General features: G+C 40.7%; 1 long non-coding RNA gene across 1 annotated transcript in view; it reads right to left on the bottom strand.

The window, feature by feature from the left end:
* The window catches only part of LOC122439619, a 307867-nt gene extending 301627 nt beyond the window's left edge, over nt 1-6240 (bottom strand). The window contains exon 1 of the long non-coding RNA XR_006268942.1: nt 6156-6240. This is a non-coding gene — a long non-coding RNA (uncharacterized LOC122439619). The remainder of the gene's footprint in view (nt 1-6155) is intronic.
* Nucleotides 6241-6655: the final 415 nt, after the last annotated feature.

Here is a 6655-nt window from a genome sequence, read left to right on the forward strand (position 1 = left end):
ATAGGGCAGATGAAGTATGTGAACAAATCACAGTCAATGAGAGAAACAGACAAAGCAACAATTAAAGTTGGAGATTTCAACTTTTTTCTTGTCAATAATTGATAGAAAACTTAAAACAATAGCAACTCGACCTAATGCATAGAATACTGCATCTCAGAGAATTAACTTTCTTTTCAAATGTTCATGAAATATCCAAAAGTAGACCATATTCTAGGCCATAAAACTAATCTTAAAAAATTTAACAATAAAAGAATTAAAAACACAGAAAGATATATTTTCTGATGACAATGATGTTCAATTATAAACCATCAACAGAATGACACTGAGAAAATTCTCAAATATGTGGGTAATAAATAGAACACTTCTAAATAATCTATAGGTCAAAGAAATAACAAGGAGGATTAGAATATATTTTTTAACTAAATTGAAATGATAGGAAGTCTTAAAAATTTGTAGGATTCAGAGATTTCTCTGGTGGTCCATTTCCCAGTGCAGGAGGTTCAGGTTCGATCCCTGGTCAAGGAACTAGATCCCACATGCCATAGCTAAGAATTCATATGCTACAACTGAAAGATCCCATGTGCCACAACTAAGACCTGGCGCAGCCAAATAAATCATTTTTTAAATGTGTAGGATGCAGTTAAAGCAGAGCTTAAAGAGAAACAAATAGCATTAAATTTTCAAAAAGAAAAGAAGAAAGGTGCTAAAATCAATTACCAAAGTTTCCACTTTATGAAACTAAAAACAAGAGCAAATTAAAACCAAAGCAAGGAAATATAAAGGTAAGAGCAGAAAACATTGAACTAGAAAACAAATATAGTAAGCATAACAGAAATATAGAAAGTTGATGCTTTGGAAAGATCAATAAAATTGATGAAACTGATCAAGAAAAAAGGACAGAGACCCAAATTACCAATACTGTGAATGAAAGAAGGACTGTCATAGAAGATCAGATACTAGAAATGATAATGTAATTTTATGAACAAGTTCCTGATAATTAATTTGACAACTTAGATGAAATAAACAAATCCCTGACCAAAACTCATTCAAGAAGAGAAAACTTGGGTGGCCTTATATCTATTAAAGAGATTGCATTCATAGTTAAAGTCCTTCCTACAAAATAAAATTTGTTTTACTAGGGAATTCTACCTAAAGAAGATGCAATATCAATTCTACATGAACTCTTTCCAAAAATAAAAGAGGAAAAGAATACTTTCTGAGGACTTCTCTGGTGGTCCACTGAAGCACAGGACTTCAAGTTTCCAGTGCAAGGGACATAGGTTCGATCCCTGGTCATGGAATTAAGATCCTGCATGCCACATGGCTTGCCAAAAATAAAAATAAAAACACTTTCCAACTTGTTTTACCAGGTTTCCATTATACTGACATTAACCACACAACCCAGTGATTCTATTCCAAGGAATTTACCTGAGAGAAATGAAAACATATGTCCTCCCAAAGATTAATACAGGAATGTTTATTGTATATTTACTGCTAATAGCCCAAAACTGGAAACAACACAAATGTCCATCAATTGGTGAGTGGATAAACAAATTATGGCATATAGTGGAGTACTACTCAGTAATAAAAAGGAACAAACTAGTCAGAAACATGGATGAATCTCAAAAGCAATATGCTAAGTGAATAAAAAGACACAAAAGACCACATATTGTATGATTCCATTCAAAAGACAGCCTGCTGCTGCTGCTGCTGCTAAGTCACTTCAGTCATGTCCAAATCTGTGCGACCCCATAGACAGCAGCCCACCAGGCTCCTCTGTCTCTGGGATTCTCCAGGCAAGAATACTGGAGCGGGTTGCCATTTCCTTCTCCAATGCATGCATGCCTGCAAAGCTGCTTCAGTCGTATCCAACTCTGTGCAACCCTATGGACAGCAGCCCACCAGGCTCCTCCGTCCACGGGATTCTCTAGGCAAGAATACTGGAGTGGGTTGCCATATCCTTCTCCAAAAGACAGTCTAAAAAAGGCAAAAGTATAGGGACAGAAAACAGGTAAGTGGTTTCTAGGGACTAGGAATGGGGAGAGGGGGTTAATAGCAAAGAGGCGAGGTGAGGCAAGGTGAAGGCCCACTGGTGAGGAACACTGGCTGAGATGCAGGCAGCAGCCGCGGGGCCTGGCGAGGAGACCATGGGCGCCTCAACCTCCTGGGGCCTGCTCCCCCGCGTCCCAGCTCCGCACCACGAACCACAGGAGGTTCCGGGCCCGAACCATCTGCCCACCGAGATGCTCCGGGAGGTGCTGAGCTACCTGCCCCCAAGCACGCTGCTCCGGCAGTGCCGCCTGGTGTGCCGGCGCTGGCGAGAGGTGGTGGACGGCAGGGACCTGTGGCTGAGCATCCTGCCCTGGAAACACCCCGACCTGTGGCCCGTCATCCTCACCTGCCTGCCCTCTGCTGGCGACCCCGGGCCCTGCATCCTGGGCCGCTTCTGCGAGCTCAGACCCATAGGGCGCAAGCTCACCGTGAACCCCCCGGAGAAAGAAGACCTCTGGAATTGTATGATGCTGAGCGGTAGCGATGACTCGGAGGAAGAGGAAGACTTGGGGGTCAGGCTGAAGACTTCTGGGGAGACTAGCTACAGTCCTGCCTACAGGTGTTGGTACAAGGGAGAAATTTTGGATCTGGAGGAGGAGGGCCTATGGCGGGAACTCCTGGATAGTGGAAAGATTTGGATTTCTGTCTGTCGCCGCTGGACAGAACAACAAGGCAGTGACCGGATGTATCAGCTAGTCGTCAAGCTTCTAGATGCCAACTATGCCACCTTGCATTATTTCTTCCATAAACGTTTTCCCGTCCGTCCGCGGACAGGCAGCTTCTCCTTTCGGATCATGCATGCGTTCACCAACATCAAGAAGGGCGTCCGCTTTGTGTTGTTTGACCACAGTGTCGAGGGCTATGACTCGTGGCCTGAGCAGTGTGGAGTCTCCAGGCCCCAGTCCAGTGTCATCGTATGATTCCGTCCCTAGGCTGTCCTTGTGAGACAACCTGACCATGCCTTCCAGGAGCTTCGACCATTGGCCAGACCACCTCAATAATCAAGAGCTTGTAGCTCCTGGCATCCTGGGATCTATCCTGGGTCCAATCAAGGGACCTACTGGGCCTTGTCTTTAAATTCTATGAGAAACTACGAGAAGAACGTTCTTACATCAGGGTTACTGACTGAATGCAGCCCCTGTTCTATGGAGTGGAGACACACGGGTGAAAACAAGGCTCCTCACCCTCCCCCCCCAGTGCCAGGCCCTCTGGTTCAGCCTCTGCCCTTGTCTTCTGTTTCTGCTGCAGAGGCTTCATTGATCACTTCCAAGAATCCCTCTCCTCATGCCTGAACCAGAAACCCATCCCTCTGGCTGAGTAATTCCAGTCTCTAACCTTCCGTGATTTCAAGACTTTGACCAGGACTCAGAGCTGAAAGTTAAACTAACTTAAAAAATTGTTTAGAGGCAGAGGGTTCTGCCCACCCTGTGCACAATGAATTTGGTCCCCAGAGCCCAGCCCTATTCTGGATTCTACGGTGGATAGAATTATTTTATTTTGAAATTCTTTTTGAATTTGGAGATAATAAATCAGGAATGTATCTTCCAATCATAGTTAATAAATACAATATTTGCCTAAAAAAAAAAAAATAGCAAAGAGGCATGAAGGAACTTCTGGGGATGATGAAAATGTTCTATATTTTGATTATGATAGCATTTATACATTTGTACATTCCTGTATAAATTTATATATTCCTGTTGTTGGAGAAGACTCTTAAGAGTCCCTTGGACAGCAAGGAGATCCAACCAATCCATCCTAAAGGAGATTAGTCCTGAATATTCATTAGAAGGACTGATGCTAAAGCTGAAACTCCAATACTTTGGCCACCTGATGCGAAGAATTGACTCATTGAAAAGATCCTCATGCTGGGAAAGATTGAAGGCAGGAGGAGAAGGGGACGACAGAGGATGAAATGGTTGGATGGCATCACCAACTCAATGGACATGAGTTTGAGTAAACTCCGGGAGTTGGTGGTGGACAGGGAGGCCTGGCGTGCTGCAGTCCATGGGGTCACAAAGAGTCGGACACAACTGAGTGACTGAACTGACTGATAGCTGATTCACTTTGTTGTACATAAGAAACTAACACAACTTTATAAAGCAATTATATTACAATAAAAAAAAGTTATTTTTATCATACCTAAATTATATCTCAGCAAATTTTAAATCTTTTTAAGAATGTCACCATTATGGGAGATTGGGTAAAAACTACACGGGATTTTTCTGTAGCATTTCATACAGATGCATGTGAATCTACAATTATATCAAAATTTAAAATTTTTAAATAATAAAAAAAATTTTATTTTAAGACACTTTAAAATCTCTTTAAGAGAAGGATAGAGCAGAAAATGTTACTTCTATTTACTAAAAAAAGGAAGAAAAAGGTTTATCCTATAAATCAAAGCTCAGAAATAATGTAGATCACACCCCTGGGTAGAAGTTCAAGGTAATTTACCCTGTGTTGTATTCATGTGAGACAAAGTGATGACTTCTCCTCTGAGTTTGCTCAAGATGCCATCAGAAAGCCACTGCCAATTATGATTCAAAACAGTTCCGAAGTTTAGAAGGAATTCTGCAATCATCTTCAGCAACAAACTTCAGCTTGAGATCTTACCAAAAAGGCTCATAGTGACAGTTGTGCTAAGAATCAAAGTCAAACAGCAACTATTCCAAATCTCCCAGCTGTACTTTCCACTAGTAGAAAAGGACAACCCAGGACAAGTGGCCCTTGCCTAACAAGAGACTGGTGAGCCACAAAAATACTTCCCCAAAAGTCCACGGGGACATAAAGGGCTAGAACTGTCCACAGCAGTTGGTGAAGTTCCTCTTTTGGGCTCCACATCTGCCTGGCAGACTTCCTCCCTTTGATCTGGGAGACTGGGTTCCAATAACCACAGACTGGCATCACTATGGACTAAGCAGGGGGTGAGGCATTCTGGGAGGAAGCAAAGGGGCAAACGGTTAAACAGGGCCTGAACTCTGATCTGAGCAAAAGGCTCTCCATGCAATCATCTAGAAGCTAGAACCTAACTTTCATCAGAAGACCTGAGGTTCATCCTGGCTCAGTTATTGTGGGACCTTGTGCAAATTCTGTGACCTCAGTTTTCTCAACACTGGTAGTCATAATACATCATGAGAAAGATATTAAAACATAATGAGGTCATGGTTATTCAAATGTTGGATTTCTCTTTTTCCCTAAGTCAGTGTTTTCCACAGTGTAGCACCAAGCAGGTACATTAAAAATTTTAGGTTAGACTTTTTTAAAACTTATAAACTAATTTAAAGAGCATTAGAAGAACAGAACTAGTTCATCTACCTTGCTAAGATGAAATTTAGTTTAAAATGGAATCCAAGTGAAACCTATGTTAAAAATATATTAGGTTAATAATTTTTAAACATAGTAAGTAGACATGGCAAAATAATAAAGATGATTAAAATTTGAGATATAATACTGCCAGCTATGAGAACCAGGGCTGTGAATTTCATCACTGGGTCTCCTGGAAGGAGCACTTGAGGCCTTTTACATTATATAACACAATACTCTCTTTGTAAGAACCCAGGGACACATTATTTTTGGTCATAAGATCAGATACAGCTGTACTTCTCTTAAGTATTTAGTTTATCTAATGGACACTGCAAACTGTATAATTGATTGTTTCCTTGTTTGCACTGAGAAGAAAGCTTAAAGCATAAACTGAGGACCAATTACCACATATGTATAGGACTGCGTTATATTTGTTGTTTATGAGCCTCACTACTAACTCAATATCACTTTTAAAAATTTCTCTTCTATATTTAACTTGTCTTCCTATATTTTATATCCTTTTAAAACACCTTAAGTCTTATTTGAAATTAAAAACGAGATAAACCATTAAATGTTCTAAGTTTTCTTTTCTTTTTTTAAAGACAGCATAGGCAAAATGTGTCAAACTCCAGGGATTGTTCTTTCTGAACCTTTTGGTGTCCCTAGGTTAATACAGGTTCAAGCAGGCTTTGATAAGAGTGAAACAATCAAATCAGCTTCATTTTAAAATTAGTCCTTGTCAAAAGTCATCCTTTTCAGTATTACATCACTGAGGTACAGAGTTTTGACTGATATCATACCTGGGTAACCCCATGGACCTTAAGAAAAATGGGAAGTGGGTGCTGTGGCGGAATTGGGCTTCCTCCTTTTTCCTCAAAAGCCAAACTTGCTGACAAAAAAGAAAAAAAGGAAAAAAAAAAAAAAAACAAGTTAAAACGATACCAAAATCTGGCATCAGAGCACTCAGAATACCTGCAACAATGGGAAGCTATTTTATTCACAGTTTATACACTGAGTCTCCTAAACTAGCACACTTTTGCTGACTGTATCTCCCTGCATCTTTTCCAGCGTGAGCAGGGTGGGTATTTGTTTTGTATCTACCACCCATATTTTTCAATATTTTGGTTACATTCAAAAATTCAACTAGAACTAGCTAAGGGTAAAAGATAGATTGGGGTGGGGTGGGGGAGGGAATTATTACAAATTATTCATGTGAAGATTGAACAACCAAATCATTGCATAAAGTAGATCTCAGAGACCTCTGGAATCAGAAATTTAAATGCCACCAAGACCCTCTCTG

This window comes from Cervus canadensis, chromosome 4 (genome assembly GCF_019320065.1).
Source record: "Cervus canadensis isolate Bull #8, Minnesota chromosome 4, ASM1932006v1, whole genome shotgun sequence".
NCBI lineage: Eukaryota > Metazoa > Chordata > Mammalia > Artiodactyla > Cervidae > Cervus > Cervus canadensis.